This window comes from Corvus brachyrhynchos, unplaced genomic scaffold, assembly GCF_000691975.1.
Source record: "Corvus brachyrhynchos isolate BGI_N302 unplaced genomic scaffold, ASM69197v1 scaffold59, whole genome shotgun sequence".
NCBI lineage: Eukaryota > Metazoa > Chordata > Aves > Passeriformes > Corvidae > Corvus > Corvus brachyrhynchos.
Window position 1 is genome coordinate 6,595,309 of NW_008246054.1, and position 23,026 is coordinate 6,618,334.

At 46.8% G+C, this 23,026-nt stretch overlaps 1 long non-coding RNA gene across 1 annotated transcript; it reads right to left on the bottom strand.

Annotated features, from left to right (window-relative positions):
• Positions 1 to 12: 12 nt before the first annotated feature.
• On the bottom strand, positions 13 to 4,773 carry LOC108449461. The gene is made up of 4 exons (XR_001865614.1): positions 4,660 to 4,773; positions 4,323 to 4,461; positions 863 to 2,961; positions 13 to 445 (listed from the first exon to the last, which is right to left on the bottom strand). It is a non-coding gene; the product is annotated as an uncharacterized LOC108449461 (long non-coding RNA).
• Positions 4,774 to 23,026: the final 18,253 nt, after the last annotated feature.

Genomic DNA, 23,026 nt, shown 5'->3' on the forward strand with positions numbered 1-23,026 from the left:
GCGTGCAGTCAAACTTGTTTCTTCAGTCTCTTCACACATTATTGTCCTCACAGCTCACTAAAAACGTCAAGTTAATTTTACTAAGTAGCTAAATTATAGACACTCAGATGTAATCAAATCCACTATACATTTCAACTTTCAAAATTAATCATCCTACGTTTCTGAGTTATAACACCTGAAGGAAACAGCTGTACAGCTATATATAGCATCCCCATGACTCTTGGTCTTCTTGCAGCCTTTTATTCCCCCCACCATCTGCACTTAAAAATAAATAAATAACCAGGTTAAATGTTTCCCTTTCCTGAGATGATTTGCCACTTACTTCTTAATGATCCCTGTTGTGCCCTCTCAGAGATCTTTTCCTGACCCGTTTTTTCTTCTGATAAGCTTTAATTGCTGCACCCAGTTCACACCTGGGCAGGTCTCACCACTGAGATTAGGTTAACTGGGAGAAAAAAATGTAGGATATCATTACCTCTTTAAAAACAGATGATCCTACGAGATCAAAGTATTTTCATCTTAATGAGAAGTGCCTTTTAACCACACACAATTTACTGGGCTGGTTTAAAAATAATTAGAAAAAAAAATCCAGGAAAAAAGCTCACCAGATGGTGGCTGCGGAAGACAAAGCTTACGAAGTGTTAAACTTTGTTCCCATTAAACAAAATTAAATTTTCCTTTAAAAATAATTATGCAGGAGAAAAATAAGCAGCATAAGCAAAGGGAATTATAGGAGGGGCTCATTTGCTTAGTGAGTTGCTGCCTGTACTTTCATTATGTGGGCAAGGTGATTGGAAACATTGCTGAGAGAGTGGTTCAGGGAGGAGCGCTCCGGTGGGAGAGGGGAGACTGCTGTCATTACCTGTGACCTTGAACATCCAGCTTATTCCCCCAGCTCACAGACAGTGAACAGGCTGAAGTCTTTCTCAGAGAGGATGTTAAGGGCCAGCTAAGATTAAAGGGGAAAAAAAAAGGGGGGGGGGAAGGTTAAAAAACCAAAGACAAGGCTTTTCACAGCTCTTTAAGCCCCCACAGTATGTGCAGCTGTACAGTAGCACGGGGAAGAGGCAATATTTAGTGCCCTGGGGGCAGAGCAGGGCCTGTGCCTACCACTGAAGACCCACCTCTGCCAAAGGGAACACATAGAAATAACACCCAAAGCTCACAGATCGCTGCTTGTATTAAAAATAAATCAACACAAATGCACTCAGGCATTTTTAAAAACAAAACCGCAGCAGGATCTTGCGGTATTTTAATTTCTGCTAAAGCTGCCCCTTCTGTTTTTGGGAGGCTTTGCAGAGTGCAGTCTGCTGGGGTGGAAAGGAGTGGGCTTCCTAGGGCTGCTGTGGGATCCCAAGGAGATTTGGGGAGAGGGCAGAGCCCTCCCCACCTTCCATATGGAATCATAGAGCAATTTGGGTTAACTTTTCCCATTCCAGCCTGGCCCAAAGAGCTGAGCAGAGATGAACATGCCCTCTTGACATTTTGGGTTTATTTTAAACACTCCTGAACTAAACAAAAAGCAAATCCTGTCATCACTCCCAAATTCCACAAAAATGACAATATGGGAAAAGAAATATAAAAAGTAAGTGGCAACACACTGCAGCTCTATTGCAAATTCCCAAAGTGCAAACAGCCCAAACCTGACCCTGGTCACTTGTGGACACCGGCTCCTTGGAGCCCAGAGCCTTCCTAGCACCGGGGTGGCACTGGGGGAGAGCAGGAACCTGGAGGGAGGTCAGGGCTTTGCTGTGGGTGACATCAAACCACTCCCGTGCCAATGAGCCCAAGCTGGTCCTGGTATTAAACCCCAGCAGCCACTCTTAGGTGGCCGTGCAGGGGGATTTGCACCTCCAGCGCTGGGTTCTGCTGCTGGCAGAGGGTATTTGGAAACAGCCAAGCACAGCCATGTCACACGGGCAGGCTGAGACCTGTGGCACCAACCCCACACAGCAGGGCATCCTCACGGCTGTAACAACTTGGAAAGAACCTGCTTGAATAGTACAAACCCTCTCCATGCATTTCTCCCTTATCCCCCCTTCCCTTCCTGACCTCGTCCTTGGCTCCTCAGTCCAGTGTTGAGCCTTCCCGGGGTGATTTTGCCACTAGATGGCAAGAGCAGGTTGTGCTGGCAGGGCTGTGTGGCCGCAGCTCTGGGCTTGTAGCGGGACCCGCGAGTGCCGAGCCCAGCACGGACCCGCGGCTGCTGCTCTGGGTTTGGGCTCCTGCCCAGCTCCTGCCTGCAGGGAGCTGAAATAAACCCACACACACCCTGCCGGATCGGGCCTGGGCTCATTAGTGTGAGTGACATGAATAAGATGAGATTTGAAGCCTGAGTTATCATTCAAATGAGAAAAAAATCCCCAACCAAGCCCGGTCTCAAATTTTGCCCTGCATGGATCAGAGTGATCCAGCAGCCATGGGCATTATTGTCAGGGTGAAATTATGAGCAAGTTTAGTGCTCGCTGAAGTTTTGGGGCTGTCTCTCTACATCCCTGGAGGCAAATTCCTTCCTCTGACCCTTTTCAGCAAGTTTGGCCTCCAGACTGAACAGGTTTGGCTTCCAGAGGAGCAGACTCCCGAGGGTGCCCCATCCACCAAACCCCTCCATGCTGCCTGCATAGCCCCGGGTGATGGACACCTCACCCTCCAGTGTGAAGGAAAAGCAAACCAACCCCCATCTGCTCCTAAAATGCCATTTTTCTCCACCACAACGTTTGACCCCGAACCCACAGCTCAGCTCCTGGGTTTCACCGCAGTGCTCGCTCCTGAGGGAAGCACTCTGGTAACGGGCAGTGGCTGCTCCCTCTCCCTGCAGGGAATGATCCAGGCTTAGCAGGGGCACAGGGAAGGAATGTGGTCACTTAACTTTGGCACCTGTTGGCAGAAAACTCCTCTTGCAGGGAGGCCTCATCCTTGTCTTCTCTGGCAGCAGTGGGGAAAGCCAAGGCTGTTCCTGGGCTGGTGACACCAGAGAAACAAGAAAGGTTTTGGTGACCCATTCCCACCTTTCTGTCCTCCTCCTCGCCATCCTCCACACATAAAATGACCTCCCATACATAAAATCTGTATTTTTATGGCTTCTGTTTCCAGAGAAGTGGCACAAAATCCAGTGTCACACAGCAGCACAGAGCTGCAACACATCCCTGCAAACCCAGCACACTGAAAGTGATAAATAAACCAAATAATCCCTTTTCCTACCCCTCTCCACGGGAAGTCTCTCCTCTAATAAGTTCCCAACACCAAATCAAGCCCTTGGACACCTCCACAGGCAGCTCTGGGCTCCCCCCTGTTATCCAGGAGCTCCAGGACCTGCAGCTGCCCCTGCCCCATCCCCATCCAGCTGCTTCATGCTCTCCAGCCACATCATCCCTGTCTTTAATTTCTGAATTGACCCCCCAGAGAAAAATCTCTGCATGCCTATTTGTTATGTGTTTATCTTGTCATTTCTTTAGAAAGATACTTGTTACAAATATATTTTTCCCCTCCTTCCCCCCAGCCCTGTTGGAGGAATCTACTTGGATAATTTGTTGAGCGGGTTGCTGGGCCATGCATTATGCATGAGATACAATCTTGATTTTTGCACTCCACTGTGTGCATTCTGAAACAGGAACTGCATCGCGTCCTCACGCAAAATGAACATTAACAGCTCAAAAAAAAACAACCCAAACCCAAAAACAAACCCCAAAAAACAAACCTAGAAAACAGAAAATGCCCATTTATTTAAAGGAAAACAAAAAGCAGCCTCCACTTTTTCAAGCTGTTCTTACTGGGTTTGCTCAGAGCAGTGAAGTTGTTCCCATGTTCGCTCTTCTGGGGAGTAACCAGGCTGCAGCTGCTGGTGGGACACAGCAGTGATGCTGTTACAATATCCAAGGCCTGGCTGGATGGGGCTTGGAGCAAGGCAGGCTAGTGGAAGGTGTCCCTGCCCATGGTAGAGGGTGGAATGAGATGTTCTTTAAGATCCCTTCCACCCCAAATCGTTCTGGGATTCTGTGTGAGCCCAAAGGCAGCATCACCTACCCTGCTCCAAGGAGGAGGATCGCCCTGTCCCTCCCTCTTGCTGTTCACACAGATACGCACACACTGCCTACGCACAAACATGGACATTTCCTGCTTCTAGAGACAAATAAAACCTGTATCAGCCACTCCTGTTCACATGTCTTGTGCTGCAACAGCTTTCAGAACACATCATGGGGCCACACATTTTGAGTCAAACTCCAAAGGCCACCACTCACCAAGGCTTCAAGCCTTTTTGCCAGACCTGCCCTCGTTAATCCACCACAACACTGCCCCACCCTCCCCCACCACCCCCCTTTTACCTTCTCCTGGAAGGGCTGGATGGCTCTACTCCTTGGCTGGAAGCAGATGTTTTGCTACGCAGTGGGGACGTGGTAGGAGTTGGTGACACTGGCAGGTGCCATAAGTAAGGGTACAGGCTGCTAAGTGTGGTGTCAAACCCTTCAGGTTAAAGACATAAAGCAGAAACACACTCAAAAGAAAAGATACGGAAGATTCACAGCCCATCAACCCCCCCAGCCCCCTGGCCCACAGTATTTTGGAGACCATCTAGGAGGCCATTGAGTATTTCAGAGCAATCAGATGTGTGGCTCATTTTAAAGTCCATTTAAAATCCCCCTGTGACAGTGATGTACTCACCAACCTCTGCTGAGGCACCTCTGTCACCTCCTGTGGGCAGGGGCTTCTCCTGCAGCCCCCCAGGGTGGGACACAGCCAGCATGGGGCTGTGCTGCTCCTGTGGCCATAGCTTGAAACATCTGGAAGAGAAAACAGAGGACAAGAAACCACATCTGTTGATCCCAAGAGCATGAGGAGTGGAAAAGAATCAGAAAGTGGCCCCTGAGAAGGAATTAAGAAGGGGAAAAAAATGTCAGATAATGAAAAAGAGGGAGAGAGAGGACAGGTGGGAAGGAAAAAGGAACAGGATAAAACAGGGACCAAGATATAAAGCCAATTATTTTTGATTCTTTGGCTTAAGGGCTAATTTATTACAGCAGTAAATCATGCTTAGGACAGGTAATACGGCAGCCAGAGCATGGACATTATTTAGACAGTGTGATCATGGTATTAGCAGTCAGAAAAGTGGAAAATTTTAAATCTTAACAGCCTGCAGGCCACATCTCACCCTTTACAGTCTCCTCTTTGCTCAGCGTGAAGAAATATAGTACTTTCCCAGAGCCGGGAACTCCGCGTGGAGACAGAAAGATTTCGAGGGAAAGCAAAGGGTCGGGTTTCCTCCTATCCCACACCATTCCTGGGCTGGGCTCGGCTCAGGCTGAGCCCCACACCTTCCTCTTCCAACCCCTGTGCTGGTGCCAGGGATGTGCCCACCCACACATGGATCCTGGCAGCTGCTTGGGCACCCACCGGGGCAGAGTTAAAAATGTAAAAAACCCAGAAAGACCTTTCTGCGAGCTGGTGTTTCTCCCACGCACCCGGCGAAGGGGGAGGGAGGGATACGAGAGCTTCAGCCGCGATCCCAGGGGCAATACGGGCTGTAGGAATGAACGAGGTGAGGCTGAGCCTCTCATCACACCTCCACAATGTGGATTGGCTGACAGGGAAAAAAATCTTTATGTTACCTAAAGGTGGTGCCTTTATAAAGAAACTTTTGTCGGGGTTAGAGGAGGCAAGGTGGTTCTTCACAGACACCGGGAAGTGCGGGAACAGCCCCATCCCTGCATCCCTCCTGTCCAGCGGGAGAAGTGCGCTGGAGCAGCACTTTGTTAAGGCTTTGTTCCCCTTTGTACCTGGGGGTGGCAGGACTCAGAGATCTCGCCCTGCCCCTGTGCCTGGCTCTGCACCACTTTTTGGGGTGTTCACCCCGTGCCCTCCCGGCCCGGCTGCAGCCCGACCTGGTGTGAGCATCCCCCAGCTCCCGCAGGGCCCAAGGCACAGGCAGGGACCCGGGTCCTCAGCGCTAGACAGTGCTGCCCCTCAGGGCAGCAAGGGATGCTGGCAGCCTTGAAAAATGATGTCAAAGACGCGAAAAACCCCAACCTGCTTCCCCTCAAGTCACCAGAGCAAATCGCGCATTCTCCAGCAGTGCGTAATGCGAAATTAAATTGCTCAGTTGAGCGCCGACCTCGCTGCAAATGGGAGGGGAAAGTTCTGCGCTTCCCCTGAGCGCAATCTGAGCCTCTCTGCTCGTGATTTCCCCCAAGTGTCACCTGCTGGGAAATCCACAGTGCTGTCCAAAGGTACTGTTTGGCAACCAGACACGACCACAGCCGCTGGCAGCTGCTCCCTGCTTTCTCCTCGCCCTCAAGGCATGGAACAAATGGAAACAGAGATCCACCATCCTTCCACATACCCCAGTCCAACCTGGGGCACACACTGGTGCTCTGACAGTCCCCACCAATACTCTGCTTGCCTAAAGCCACTTCAGGATATTTTTCTTTTTGTAGAGAGGAATATATTTAAGAAATGTGTTTACTTATACCCTGTAAAAGCACAATAAACTTATCTCCAGACGTTGCATTAAAGAAACATCATGATTTTAAAAGTTACTTTGTTCAAACACTCCTCCAGGCAGGAAAGATAAAAACTAGCAAGGCAGTGGTGGTTAAGGAAAAACAGAACCATGCTGTTGTAATTTCACTGTCCCTAACAGAGCAACACACACAGTGCACAGGTGGGATAATAAGGTAAAATAACTTGGAGAAAGCTATTAATTTATAACAATGGCAAACATGGACAGCAGAGGTGTTTTAAAGCACTGTTCAAGTTACTGAGCACAGCAGATGCCACACTGTCACTCTGAAGACTCAGGTGGTCAGAAATGCTGCACAGATCGTCTCATGTTTAATCCTCCACACCCATCTTGCTCCATCACCATCAGCAGCTTTCAGGATAACTGGGGACAGCACCTGATGGGGGCCTGATTGGTTTGTGTTGATGCAAAGGCACAGATACACACGGTCCCAAAACCTGACATTTCTACTCTTCTGCAGGAAAAATGTGACTTTAAGCAGTAACAGGGCTAACTTCCACCCCGAAGCCGATCTGTCTGATGCAATTCAAGCTGCAGAGCAGGAAGGATATTTGTATTTCTATCTGCCTGAATGCAGGCTTGCACCCACCCGCTCCTTGATTGTTTTTAGTTACAGCTGATGATAATGCAGAGAGAAAGATCAATATGAAGTGTGTTGGCCTGGTAACCTCCACAAACTGCAGAACTTGCACTGCGTTGTGACACGGGGAAACTGAGAAACAGCATGAAAATTTTATGCAGCCAGAGCAGCTCTCTGATGATCTGCTGCCCGTGGGTACTGAGGTCTCTGTGCTGGGCTGGTTTTCCCTATTTCTCGGGAGGGATTTTGCAGCTGCTGCTGGAGTTTGTCAGCAGTGACAAACTGCTGGGAGACCCAGCAACAACCTCAGTGAGACCCAGAGCAGAGTCTGACCAGTCCCCTCCATGATCTCCTGCATGGATGGGAGCATCTCTGGCCTCAGGATGGGGAGGCCCTGGCACAGCTTGCCCAGAGAAGCTGTGGCTGCCCCATCCCTGGAAGTGTCCAAGGCCAGGTTGGATGGGACTTAGAGCAACCTGGGCTAGTACAATGTGTCCCTGAGCATGGCAGGGGGTGGAATGGGATGGGATTAAAGATCCCTTCCAACCCAAACCATTCAATTATTGCATGGCCTAAATGCATCATCTGCCTTTCAGAGGGCTGGGCCACCCCATGCTGCAGCAGTGGCCACCCTTGGCACTGTATGACCACCACCTTGGGGATGGATCATGTGGCATCACCATTGCTGCAGCTCCTCCACCAACGATGCAACCTTCAAGCCTGCTTGGCTTGGTATTTCTAGAAAATAGAATTTTTCCAGAAACCAGGCTTTTCTCCTCAAAGCAAAGAGCAAAGAATCCCCACTTTGTGAGGGCAAAAGCACAAATCCAAAAATGAAACAGTTCAAACTCAAAGCTTTAGAGCTGCACTGATTATGAGGTGGGGACCTGCTGAGCCCACCGAAACCCTGACTTTTGCAAGGCACATGGCTGGGGGAGCCTCTGAGAACCCTGGCTTGGCTCCATCCCCAGGGATCCATCACCTGGCTGAGGGCAACAGAATTTGGCTCAGGAGACCAGAGCGATGTGGTATCGATTAAAGGGTTTTTGGGTTTTTTTTATTAGCATGGGCTCATGTAGCAACTGCATTGCTCACAAGTGCCAATAAACCCCTCATACCACACCATTAACTGGTCTATAGATGCCACATCACTTTTCCGTAAAATACTTCATAAAGCGGTTTAAATTTTTCTGCCATCTTTTTTCCCCTTGTACCTCTTGGCTGTAAACCCAGGCTGGGTTTAACAGCCGAGAGCTCAGCTGAGCACAGCTGGCTGGGACAGGGAAGCCATCCTCACCTTTTCATTTGTTCCATGGTCTTAAAAAAAGTTTCTTAGCTGGGAAAGCATGAAATGGAGTAAAATTATGCAATGTGTAAAATATGGCATCCGAAATGATCCTGCAATTTCTCCTGAGCCCATGGTGAACACTGATACTCAGGGTTTGGGTCTGGTACTTTGGAAAGTTTTCAACTTCACCAGTTTCACAGAATAAGGCAGAGGGTGCTCTGGCAGACTTGGATTTTTAGTCTATTTTAACTGAAGACTCCAAAGGACAGATTTGAACACAAGGACCTGTAGAAAGAGGACTCATCTCCAACAGTGGTGGGAACTGTTTTCAAACAGGGAAACACACCAAAACAACCCCCAAACCCAGCCCAGTGCTAGGAGCACATGGTCCGATCCACCTGACTGCTTTCCAGCTTTCCTCAGTGAGCACTTAATTTTTGGAGAATCTGGGAATGAGGAACCCAAAACACAGTGTAAGGTCAGTCAGAGCAAAGAGAGTCTGGCTTGTTCTTGAGGGACGAGGAATGAATTGACATTAGGACAAAATATGTTCACTTTAGCAAAAACCTCAGCCAGGATGGTTTTCTGCTGATGTGGGAAAAGATTAACATTTCATCACTCCTAAATCTCTAGGAAAGGGGAAACTGCACAGGACTGGCAATGAAGATCTATTCTTTCCAAAGATTCAGTTTTAAAACACTTCCTTTTTGTAACCTTGAACTACCACTCCTAGCATGTTGCTTCAACTCTTTTTTTTTTTTTCCTCCTTTTTTCTTTCTCCCTTCAGGAGTTGATACAGTTGAGAGAGCAGAGAAATTAAACTGTGCAGGATTGCTTCCCACATTGATAGACTCAGATTCTCATTCACGCAGAGACTTAGAAAAACAAAAGTTTAAAAAAATCACTGGGATCTCTCTTTGCTCAGAAATCTGTATTCCATTAACTCTGACATAAGGCACAAAGCAAACCAAGAGAAAGAGAAACTCACCCCAGTGGGTGGCTGAAAAACAGAGTCAGAGCCCATTAGCATCCCCTGTGTGTGCAGGGAACAGAGGGCTTGGGCACATAAAAAGTGATCCTGATGGGAAAAACAGCTAATCCCTCCTTGGAGCAGCAGTAAAAGCCTATGGCCAAGAGGGTCTGCATGGATTTGGTAGCAGAGATAAGAGGGAGCCAAATTCCAGTGAGCATCCCCTTCCTGCAGCTGATTAGCAGCTCCACTCTGAGCTGGAGAACACATGCATCATACTTGGAAAACTGCAAGTGGAGAGTGCCCTGACAGCAACACTGTGCACACAGACACCCAGACGAGAACTGAGAAACAGGAAAGTCACAATAATCCTATTATCAAGGACAAAAGTTTGGTTCTGTCCTTCAGTGGGCAGACAGAGGAGGAAAGCAGGGGCAGGTCCATCCCAACTGGTGAGGAATTGGCTCCTGAGCTCCTCAGGGAGCTGGAGAGCCCAGGAGGTGTTGCAGGAGCACCCCAGGAACCTTCCAGCAAACCCTGCTCCACAGTAAATCCTAGCCACACTGGCACTGGCCCTGGGAGCTGCCTGTGCTGGATTATAGTTTGAAATAATTCTAAAACTAAGGCTTTAAAAGTACCAGCTTGCACAAGGGCAGGTGAGTTGTTCATATACATTCATTTCCCAGATAAGCTGTGGCTTCCCCTGGATTCCTGGAAGTGTCCAAGGCCAGGTTGGATGGGACTTGGAGCAGCCTGGGATAGTGGAAGGTGTCTCTGTCCATGGCAGAGGGCTGGAATGGGATGGTCTTTAAGGTCCTTTCCAACCCAAAACACTCTGTGATTAATGAAAATATATTTAGGACATCTCTGTCAAACTGGGATGAAATCCAGAAAAGCCATTAAGATGTGTGTCCATACAGGTAGAGGTTTATCTCATCAGCCTGTTTCCTAACAACATTTGCCTGCAAAAGATTGTTTAAAAAAGAACATTCTCCCAGGCACTGCAGAGCACACCTTCCCTGCTAACAAGTTCCCTTCATGCACAGCCCATAAGGCCTGTGGCACTTCAAGGGAATTCTGCATGGGGGTGAATTTCACCAGGAGAGAAAGGAGGGAGAAATACTCCAAATCCCAGAAAGACTCCCTCAGCCCCAGCAGCCCCTGTGGGAACCCTGTCAGGGCCCAGCCAGAAAGTAAAACCCTCACACAAACCAAATGGCGCTGTTTGTAATGGTCTACACAGGCAGAGGTGATTATGTGATGCAGGCATGGATCCTTCCAGCTGGAGGTATTTTAAACACACAGGAAATAATGTCAGAATCATAGGACTGCAATCTTTAAATTATATTCAAAAAAGATGCTCAAAGCATATATCATTGAATTATGAACAGCTTTGGCAGCTTTATTGATGATGTTGAATCTGGTTGACAGATGCATTTACACTGCATAAGCATTTGAGATGCAAGAGTAATTGCTTATTAGTCTTGTTGTGAGGCAAAACACCAGATTGAAATAAATACGAGCTCATGAACAAAATTTTGCTGCCTCTTTGATTATTTTTTCTAGCTAACCATCTGCTAAGCATCTGGGATTCTTAAAATCCAAGATCCATACCCCACACAGGTGGGAATTAAAAAATATGAATTGAAGGAGCTTAAGAACCCAAAAAAACGTAATATGAAATTGTCCAAAATTACTGGGGAAGCTCTTTTACAGCTTGAATATAAGCTTGGGAGTTTGGTTCTTACAGGACACAAAGCAGATGCACAGCCAAGGGACTCTGTCCACTTTGTGCACTGGTGCCTCTCAACTTGGGCCAGGGCCAAAAAATGCTCTGTAGTGATGCCAGGGAGGGGTGTAGGTACCCCAGAGATCAACTTAGCAGGACGCTCAGCACAGGGGTCTTCTTCACATATGAGAGACAGTGGGAAAATCCAAGTTCCCTTGAGGCCTCCAGAATAACTTCCAGGACTCTCTGGGGCTTTGCTTGCAAGACTTTTGGTGACATTGTAAGACTTCAGGTTATTTCCCTGTCCCTTGCTACTAGATTTTTAAACTTTCATCAAATTATAAAGAAAACACGAACATCGTGTACTAGTTTGAAAACAGACCAGTGGGAGGCACCAAGTCAGAATAACAATTTAAGAGGGAAATTAAAAAAATTAAAAGCAGAAACCACTGATTTAAACTGACAGTCAGGATACAGCCTGACACCCTGTAGGTCAGGGTGGTGGTAGCAGTCCGATAAAAGGGTGGCTGCAGTCCTCCTGAAGTGCTGATGTGGTTCTGTTGAAGCAGTGATCCTGCAGAAAGGGGCTGCTCTTCCTCAGAAGGTCCAGTGGTGGCTCTGTAGCTCCTGTCCTCTGGGAATCCAGTGGAAAGGGTGTCTGTGGTGTTGGGAATCTCAGATTATATCCAGGATGGGATGCTTGGTTCCTCCCTCTGGGTGGAGCATCTCACAATGGGATGATGAGTGATGAGGCCAGGCGTTGATGGGCTCAGTAACAGAAGATGGTCCGGAGGGAGTTATCTGTGAGTCATGGGCAGAGCATTGATGGGCCATTAACAGGAAGATAGTCTGGGGGGAGGAGGCAAGGGAACACTGCCCCACCTGATTTCAACAGCTCATGAGGATGGGAATAGAATACACTGCAACCCAGGACACACAGAGAGAAAACACAAACACAGGAACGAGGAAAAGAAATAACATAGGAAAGAGGAAAAAACAAAAAGAAAGGAAAATGCTGCCAATGAGGGAGAGGCTGCTGTGTCTCCTCAGCACTTTGCTCCAGTTGTTCCTTTCCTCTGCCCAGGAGTGCTGGGTGCCCACACACCATCCACGAGGACAGATGCAGCCCTTTACAACCCCTGCCCTTCCCTGATCTCTGACCATCACAGATTCCCCATTCACGTCCCCATGGGGGTCTGTGTCAGCTCTGCTACCAGCAGAGTTCAAGGACAAATCTCCACGAGGACAAACCCAGGAGCCAGAATGAAGTTTGCTGCAGGGTTTATTGCAGCCTCTGGGATGGCAGCTTTGATAAGAACATAAAACTGATATTTGAATTTTCCCCAGCTGCCACTGCACTTGGTGCTGAGAACATGAGTTAATAAAAACAGCCAGTTAAATAACTGTCAAATTCAGGCAAATACCCATAAAGCAAATGTTCTTTTAAAAAAGCAAATTAGACATGCATTTTTCTCCATGAAAAAGGGCAATTAGAGAAGCTTTATAACTAATATTTGGTTTTGGTTCTAAAATATTAAGGATCTTTCCTAAACACAGCACAGTGAAGGGTTTCAATTAATCTCCTTTGAACACACATATTCAGGTGGTTAAAAAGGAAAAAAGGAAGAAAGAATGATTTGTGCATCAAGATCTGTCATCTCCAAAAAGCTGTAAACAGTATCTTAGAGAGCAGAGTTTGTGTGACTAATTTGAGATTAGGTGGATTATGATCTAAAAACTAACTTGCTTATCAGAGAAATAATATTAGAGTAAAATAAATTAGAATGTCTACTGAAGACTCTAAAAGTAATTTTTAAAATTAATTAGAATCAAAAAGATGGATCTCAAAGGATAGGACAACTCTAATTTAGACAGACGGTAATTAATTCCTTATTTCAGAAATTCATTTACAGGCTGTAAGAGCAAATCATTCCTTTGCTGGAGTTAAGCGCCAGAGGGAAAGATTCATCTGGAAAGGGGATATGGGAACTTCCCTGCTGCTGGAGGGCAGGGAAGCCTCTCTGGCAGCAGGTCTGGCTAAGGGGGAGTCATGAGGGTTTATTTTGGGTGGAAGGTTTGGACTTACAGCTGCTCACACTGCAAGCACAGAGGTTCAGTGAACCACAGCCCTCACAAGGGTTTATGGATGGGGAAAACAAATAAACCAAAATATGGCTCCTACTTGCCATTAAAGATGATATGATATGTCCCCCACACTCTGTCTTGGTTGGGGCAGTAGCTTCCCCATCTTCCACCTTCACCAAGTTCCTGACAGACCAGCACAGACCCACCACAGGTCCTCAGGCCCCTGTGTGGGGACAAAAACCTAGAGATTTGGGGAATTTCACCTTAAAACTCTGTTATGAAGCAGCAGAGAGCCAATCTCAGAGCAGATGTGTCCCCTTCTTTTCCTCTGCTCCCACCCCGATCCAAGGAACACCTTCCACAGCCCTAAAAACCCAACAACCCCACCACTTCCCAAGGCAACATCCACAAGGAAAACAACTCACGCACCTCAACAGCATGTGAACTTCCCCTGCCACTGTGGATGTACCTGGTGTGCTTCCAGCCCCCGGACCATTCCCACTCTGCCACTCCACATCCCTGGGAGAAGCCAAAGCACAGCCCCAGTCCATGCCAGCAGGGTCCTGCTGATAACTTGGATAAGCTTGGAGCTTATCCTCAGAGCTGGAGGGCTCGTCAAGGGGAGGATAAGCAATGCAGGAATCTGCAGCCTGTGCCCAACTGGAGAGAAGCCGAAAACTAAATTCTTATCTGAAAAGAGCTGAGCTCTGGATCTGGACCCGAGGAGCATCCTGCTGGCCTTCCCATCTGCAGCCCCAGCCCCGAGTGAGGTGGGAAGGAGAGAACCATGAGTACGGATTTATTTCTTTGGCCTGAGGGATGCCACATGCCTTGTGGCAGTGGTGGTCCTAGGCTGGGCTAGTTTCTTGGCCCTGCTGCAACAGAGAGGATGAAGGGAACATTTCTCTCAGGAGGAATCCCGGTGACCCATGCAGGGGGTGGACAGATGGCTCCCCAGCTCTTCATCCAGGAAGGAGGAGGCAGGAATACAACAGGATTAGCTACTGCTGGCTCCAAACCAACCTCCCTCTGCACCTCAGCCTGTGCTCCTAAGGGGAGAAGCAACTTCCAAAGGGGCAGACAGGTCACCTGGCAGTAGCACTTCACCATCTGGGACCAGTAAGGAGCCACACAGCCAGACACACACAGAGCAAAATCAGTTTAGCACGAGATCCCACATTTTGCCCACAATTCTCTTCCTAAGGACACGTTCACTCCCCTTCACCACAGTTCTTTTAAGCCCAGCTTTATTTCACATAAACTGCAGAGATAAGTGTCTGCAGTTTCTTTTTGCCTAAGTCAGAAATCTAAAGTCAGAAGCCTAAGCATAATTTGTTGGAGAAGGAAGTTGCTCTGGCTTGCAGAGCACTCAGTTCTGAGCCCCAGGGGCTCCAGAAAACAAAGACAATTAGTTGCTACCTCCTAAAAATTAATTTAAGTGACAGACTGTGAAGCTGCCAAAAACTAACAAGCATGTGAAAACTGACTTTAAAAAAAATTATAGCAGTCTGTCTATTTTTCTTTTTTCTTTCAGAATGAGCCATTGCTACCTTGAAAGTCATTGCTCAAAGCAAAAAAAAAAAAAGAAAAACCAACCCAAACAACTGATTAAAAAAAGGAAAGTCAAGAAAAGATCTCTTTTCTCCCACAGTTTGTCTCTGAACTTTCCTGGGATGTGTTATCTGGAGGCAGGCACACTAGCACAGACTTGCAAGGATGTAAAATTGATACAAAGCACAAAAATGGGGAAGTTTTAGGGACAGATAGGACGCTCCCATCTGCACAGCACTACATGTTTGGAGCAAGGTCTGTGTGCTGGATAACTTCTTTTCCTTTCCAGAGGCATTAATGGGTAAAAACCTCACATTATCTTCCTCATAAGCCTTGCATTTGTAGTTTATTATAGAGTCTGAGCTGCAGGAACTTCAGTGGTGCAGCCAAGGACCCGCTCATGGTAAAGTCCCTCTGCAGAGCAGGCAGGAGCTGGCCCCAGGGTCACATCTTGGGATCCCAAAAACCTGACTGCTGCTTCCTTGACCTGGGTCCTTCTACAGCTCCCAGGGGGACAGGAGACCCACAGAACATGCAGTTGGCAGAGGTGGATGGAACAGCAACCATGACTCCAGGGGGAAGTTTACAAAAGAACTGAGAGAGGAACTGGGTTCTGCTCTCTCTCAGGTGAGCCGGTGCCAGAGACACGGCATCGCGTGACACTGACAGTGCAGGGGCTGGCTCAGAGGTCACCCCTCCACCATGCCAGCTTCAGCAGAGCCACTTATAGCCAAAATACACATCCATCTGTCAGACAATATATTTTAAACAAGATACGTGCCCCAGATTTAGAGTTTCAATATATTTAGCTTTTAACCTCTCCTGATGCCCACCCAGCCCCTGCGGCATCTCAGCACCTGATGCATTGAGCAAGGCTGGGGCTGCCATGGCACTTTCCTCCTCCTCTGACCAGCCTATTCACTCAATTTTCTCCCTAACAAGCCCTTGAAGGTGATGTTGTGGGTAGCTGCCTTCACAGCCCAGTGAATCCAATGCTCTGCCTGATGCCACATTGTCTCATTCATTGACTGTGTGACAAATGCCTGGCACTCGTTTGGTTTCTGTCATTATAACCCAAGGATATTAAATTTACATCAACCTGACAATGAGAGCAGGGCTGAGGATATGAAACGCTGCCTCCAGAGAGAGGAGGGGACAGGCATCCCTTGGAATGCACAATGTGGATGTAGGGTTCTGCTTTTCCTCTTCACCACCTCCCAGGCTGAGCACAAACAGCTTGGTTTTACTTGAAGAGTAGACCTGGAGGTCTGGACAGAGGTGGCAGAAGGGATGATGCTGGGGATGCCTCTCTCTCTCTCTCACAAGTATGTTTCAAGCCTGCATTCCCCAAAGTCCAAGGCACCATCCCCTGGCCAGCTCCACACCACATCCCTGGTGACCAAAGGCACATCTGGACTCTGCCCCTCATTTCCTTTCCTATCACTGTGATTCACTGCTCAGTTCCCCATCTAAGGGCAAACCTCTGTCCAAGCACGAGGAACTGCAGGTGGCTTGTCCCTCTCCACCGTGACCACGTCCAGCATCCCCTGCTCCCTTCACCAATCCCCAGATGACTGCTCAGCTGCTTCCTAATGCTTGGGAGGCCTCTGGGTCTCTTTATTGATACTAGAAAGCAGTTCCACTGGAGTGTAAGCGCCTTATCTCACCAAAGAGCATGCTGAATGTCTCTTATGCCATTACCAAATAGGAAGAACTTCCATTCTTTTCATCTACCAGAAATACATTTTTTTGGTGTGTTTTCAGCATAGTTATCCAAATACCTCCCTCCCACCCACCTTTCCCTGATTGTTGATAAACATGAAAATCCACTCCCCTCCTAGCAGGGGAACAGGCAATCTTTTATCCTCCCCTGATAAACAGTAATAAGCTTCTTATCCTCTTACCAAAAACCGAGAGCATTGCAAATCCTGTATCAGACACACTAGGGTTAGGGTTTTTTGCATTATGTGGAGGGATTTTGTAAAGTGGCAAATAAAAGGCATATCATTTTGTTCTTTTATCTGAAGCTTCCTTCTAGGAGGGAAGGCAGAGCTGTTAGAAAATACATTTAATTGGATATTATTCAGTATCAGGTTGAGGCAAGTTCTCCTGTCTCCCACAAAGAACTTCTGCACTAATCTGTTCCTACTCATGGATGAAAGGTCATTGTGCCGACTAGGAAGTTAAGTAAACAAAATTAGCATCTGATTTAAGAGACTTCTTATTCCCTCTGGTGTAAATTAGTGTAAAAATTAGCAAGACTTTCCATTGCTTCTGTTTTCTGCATTTAAAATGCATCAATTGCCTGAATTTAATGGTGTGGAGGCTTATTATTTCTTTATCTATGGAAGTGCATACAGATGGGTGGGGAGATGGAAGGGGCCATGAGCTTCAGCATCAAAGTTGCTCAAGGTCAGAAAAAGTGACACAGAAGAGCTCCCAGCAGCTCTGACACCTGGACACGGAAGGAGCCACAAGAACTCACAGATAGGAAAACATTTTAGAAAGGCAATGTGGGCTGTAGCTGTGAAATTCATCACCACCCAACAACAACCATTACCACAGAGGATACAGGGAGCTTCGGCAAAGGTTTGTTTCTTTGGGTTTTTTAAAATTGAAATGAAAAATGGCCTCTCAAGTGTTCTTTCAAATCCATGAACTTTCTAGAGATCAGAAAAACCCCAGCACTGCTTGGGATTACAGTAGAAAATCCCAACAAATGTGTTCCAGAAGCTGGTTCCTAATAAGCTGCTCATTAAAAACCTTTGAACTTCATCCAAAACATCTGTTCTTGATTATTGCTGCCCATTCTAACAAGTAACCCAATGCTACTACTGCAGCTTTTCATGATGAGCTTAACTTTGTACTGCACTCCTGAAAACACACAGGGACAAAAGGATGTAAAAGGTAAAAAAACATTGGAAAACAACCTCGGAGGAGGAAGGCAATAGAGGAATATTATTCTATCTTGCTGGGCAAAATGGTCCTCCAAAGGAGGAGTTGAACTGGCAGAAAGGGAGCACCTGAACCTTTGTACCTTCCTGTGGGAGAGATTTTTCTAATCACCACTTCTCTGGTTTAAAGTCTATTTCCAGTGTGCCACAGATTGCATTGCAGATGAGAGGGGTGAAGGCACCTATGGAATTGGAAGGTCAGAAAGGAAGCCCAGGAGGGTGTTTTTTGGGAGTATCTTTGGCAGAAATCTTCGGCTATCCTGTAACATGGAGAGGAGCTGGAACTCTGGGTTCCCAGAGACACAGAACATCTCTCCTAAGACATCCTTGCTCTGAGAAAAACTGAAAAAAGGAAAAAAAAAAAAAAAAGGAAAAAAATACCAACCAACCTCCCCAAAACAGGATTGGCTTCAGATACTGGCAAGAGATGCTGGAAATTTGGTATTTTTGTCCACCTGCACCTGATGCTCTGCAGAGACCCACTGGAATCCCATTGCACTGACCCCAGAGAAAGGTTTCTGCCTGCAGCCCAGTCCAGGAATGATGCTATGACCCCACCACAAGCCTCCCCAAGGACAAACATTATGCAAAGGGATCAAAAACAGCTTTTCCAGAGAGCCTCTTGAGCTGGGGGTTCCACTGGTCTCTGGTGAGGTCCCACCAAAGCATTTTTAATCTTACAGACTGCTAATTTGGCTGTTGATTTTTCCACTGCTCAGTTCAAACATATTTCCACTTAAATTGGTAAAACTCACATCCCCAGACCCCAAAGAGAGGTGCAGCATTTGCAACCAAGCTCATCATTTTGAGTCTGCAGTCGCTTGTTAAACCAAAAATATGTGGAACTGACAGCAATTTGTTAAACTTAGTAACATGAATTCCCTGAAGAGTTACAGAATATATCTATTTCACCAGCTCAGGAAAGGTAACACTCCTCCAGCCCCATAGGGGAAAGATAGGCACTGAAGCAATAGTTTGCATTGTCACTAATTCAGTTTAAAACATGAAAAAAAATGCTGGGTTTCTGGTTAAGAAGAGAGCAGATATTGCACTGACCATGGAGGGCTGGCTCCAGCAGAGGTTTCCCAGTTTTGGCTGGGCACACCAGGGGAGGGCCACTCATCCCTCACTAAAGAGGGCAGTTAAGAGACAGCCACTTGTGGCAGGACATCCCCCCTCTCTCATGGCTGGAAGAGATCACTCAGGCCAGATTAACAGCCCAGCGAGGAGTCAGAGAGCCCAGCAGCAGGTCACCTACAGGCTCCTGAGAGTCTGAGTCCAATCCCTGAGTACACATCTTGGTATGAGAGCAGATGTGGAAAGAGATAAAAGAAAATAAACATTGGTGACCATTGGACTATGATATATCAGAGTACCCGTTGTAATTTCATGAAAGCATGGGGGGGTTGGAGCGTTCAAACTGTAATTGTGAGCAAAAGTACTTGTGCTGAAAAAAGCAAATGACAGTAGCTGTAATTTGATGAGGACCCTTGCTCCCAGGGAAGGAGAAGACCTCTGTTGCTAGAGATGAAAGTGATGAGGACCCTTTGCTCCCAAGGGAGGAGGAGGGCCTCTATTCCTAGAGATGAAACGCTCCCAGAGATGGGTGAAGAGAACCTTTTGTTTCTGAGCAGCTCAACCTTAAAATGGTACCCCAGTAGCTCAAGATTGGACCCTCGAAAGCAGTTGTGGGGAAAGCTGTAAGAGAAGGGATGGGACTCACATGCGAGCAGAGAAACAACCTGGGTGGCTGTCTCACTGTGACACTGAAGCCATGAGAGAACTGTTTGTTGTGGAGATGTCTCCATAACATGAGCAAGTTGAACTAAGTGAACTGAAAAAGATTATTATAGAGGTGGTAAACAGACTGAAAATCTCACGGGTTGTCTTTTTATGTTGTCGGGGGGGAAAGGAGAAAGGTGGGGGGAGGAAAGTGTTCTGAAGGTTTCGGCTGATTTTTTTCCTTTCTTTTAGGTCTGTTAACAAACTTTTTTATATTCTTTTAAGTTTTGTGCCTGCTTTGTTTTCTCCTAATTCTTATCTCACAGAAGCAAAATAAGTAAGTAATGGATACTTTGAACCAAACCACTACAGTTTGTTAAATAAGTAGTTTTTATCTCTCACTTTCCTCTGAGGAAAATTTCTTTTTTCCCCGAACCTGGTGGAAGAGGTGTGGTTGTAACCTGCCTTCTATCAGAGGATATTTTGCCTCCAAATTTGTCCAAACCAGCACACCCTTCAAGAATTGGCGGTAAGAAACATTGGAGCCTAAGTTATATTCTTTCTTAGCTAGCTATAAATTTAATGGTACCTTTAACTCCATGTGTATTACACTAGTATCCCCTTTTGTCTTATCCCTGTGCAGTAATAGTCTGTTTTGAGTCTTATGTCTGTTAGTTTTGTGTCTATTAATAAATAATTCCTTTTATAACAGACGGAATCAGCCATTATTAAAGAACTTGCGAATGAGAGTGGGTTTTTGGGGTGCTGGACACCTCAATAACATGACTGCCTGCTGCCAGAGGCCTGGGCAAAAGGCAGGGACTGATTTAAACCCACATCATCCATTCATAACACCACTCTGCTAGAATTCCCAATATCAGAGCTGTCAGAAATCACATACCTACACTCAGACCTGAGCGCCCAGATCTGCCTTGTGTGTCATCAGGTCCTTTTCTCCTGGACTCCTTCCCTGCACAAGCACACCAGTTCTTCCAGGAAAACTTCACTATGAATTTCCCCCTCTGAATACAGAGACAACATTTGGTAGGAACACAATTTTTCCCCACTCTTATTATCTATGGGATAAAAATTCCAGCTTCCTCAGAGTCGGCGATTGAGGCGTGGACCCAGACCGGCAGGGAATCTGAATTGTTTATTCAAAGGAATGAGCTGGTTTTATACACTTTTCCAAGGCACAGTATTTCCTGACATGGTAATCCTCACTATGTGACATATCCTGTGTTGCTACATCAGCAGCACACTTCCTTCTATGGGATGATCACTCACTGTTCACCCGTCTGTCAGCTCCTGGCAGGCCCCTCTCTATAGGGGTCTGCTGTGACACCCCCTCCCCCCAAGGTCTGATGGAGACAAGCTTCTGTGTGCCACCATGTACTCCTCTGCAGGCAGGTTTTACAGCTTGTAACTCAACTTTATTCCATCTCTTCCCACCGACTTAAATAAACAAACTCCCCAGACCATGGGGTTCAGACACCTCTAGATGCAGCTGACACCTGAGCAGGGGTTTCAGAAGATAACCTTGAGGAGTGGTATCTGCAGTCCTCCCAAACCATCCCTGAAGGATGTGTTTCTCCTTGGGAGGAACATCCACAGTCATCAATCAAATAATTTCAGGCACTAGAATATTTAAAAAAAACCCCCAAATTTGTCTTCTCCCATGGGGAGAACAGTAACCTCACAGCAAGAATATTTTCTCCTATTGCCCAGATCATGCTTGGATCTACCAGCCCCATCTCATAGGTCTGGCCTTGATCCCATTCAGAGCCAGGACTTGGTGTCATAGCCCTTTTCCTCTCCATTTTATTCCTCCTTGCAGTTCTCCAGCCAAAAACAGTGCAAGAGAGGAGGACAAAAGTTCACAGCCTGCCGCCAAAGGCACCTCTTGCCAGAAGGTCAGCAGCCCTTGCTGGGCAGAGACAGTTTGTGACTGCTGTGGCCACGATGCCTTCCAAAACCAGTGAGGAAAACCACAGTAAAAGAGATGGGCAGAAGAGCCATTAAGCATATGCTGGGCTCAGGCTCATAAACACATAAACAACAATTGCTGGTTAACCACAGGCGAGAACTTTCAACAAGCCGCAGGTACCAGGCACAAATTGACAATAATGAGGTTTAATGGGGTTGGTTTACAGTCTCGCTGGTTTGCATGTTTTATTATTTCCTGCAAAATTAGCCAGTAAAATAAAGTCTCTCTGGGCTTGCAAATCTGTTGGGGTGGGAAAGTCCCAGATGTTGGAGGAGTCATAGTCAATACAGATCCCCAGGTTTTTACTGTTATAACACTGAGGCTGCAGGCAGAGTGTGAAAAGCACAGTAACAAGGAAGAAATTTGGATCCAACACAGCTAACAAAAGTTCTCAAGTCCAAGGAAATAAAGTCAAACTTTAGTTTCCATTCAGATGGAAAGACCTTTGCACTGGAAAAATACAAGGAGTTCCATAGAGAGGGATGTGTGAAACACAGTGACTGTATTTTCAGCACAAAAGTTGGAACTCTGCTTTGATTGCATTAGAAATGGAAATAAACGGAGCTCATTTGGAGAAAAATGTGGCAACTTCCAGCCCAAGCTCCCTGCAGAGGCACCCACAGCCCTCAGAGGCACCACTCTGCCTGTGGCACAGGGAGCTGGGAATTTCTTGGGATCAAAGCTTAAGGGAACACACCATGGGGGTAGGAGACAATGCCACAGACAATCATTGCTGTTATTTGTGCAGCACCAGGTTTTTAATTTGTAGTCCTCAAAATGCATCAGAGACGCTGACCCAGAGAGCAGGGCAGAACACACACAAACCCCAAAATACAGGTGTAAGAACAGTAGGGAAGAGAACTTGGAAGAAAAAGAAGAGGGAGGACCAGGTATTCAGCAGAACCTTAGTAGTAGATTTCCAGCTATGTACCTGTTTTATCAGTACCTGTTGTACACCTTTGCTACCTGAGTGCCCCTGGAAGCAGAAAGAAATGATGTCACAGCTTACCTGGTTCCATGAATCAAGGCCAGGTTTCAGGTAGGTCCTTGCTCCAGGCCGACTCCAATAACCATTAAATGGAAGGGAGCACCAAGGAGCCCCTCTCCCTCAGCTAAATAACCTTTTCCCCACCTCCCCCTCCAGCTGCTCTGCCCTTTGCTGCCTGATTGCCCCCAGGAACCTCACCCAGCATGGTGTGGGGAATTAATTACATCCTCCTTAAAGACTGCTGATTAACATTTCCATCACATGCTAACGAGACACTTCCTGGCTTCAATCTGCTTTCCTTCATTATGGCTTTCTGGAGACTAACTTTATACGTTTATGAGAAGCATTAAATGCACAATGGTCTGACTACAATTTATAGCTCTCCTGGCTCTGGGGTTTTTGTGTAAAGACTCAGTATATTACAGTATGAAATCTGGAATGGGATCCTTAGAGCACACAGCTGTTCCTTAGGTCACTTTGGACGTTGCCATCACTGAAAAAAACCAGCAACCAAGCCCAGAGCTGTGGATTGATGCACCTGAGAAAATAGAGGGGAATGCCCACCTCAAAAAATAGCAATGAAGAATTACCTTCAGGTCATCCAGAAAAAGCACAGGGTGGTCCAAATACTAGCTGCACTTCCAATAGAAAGAGATTG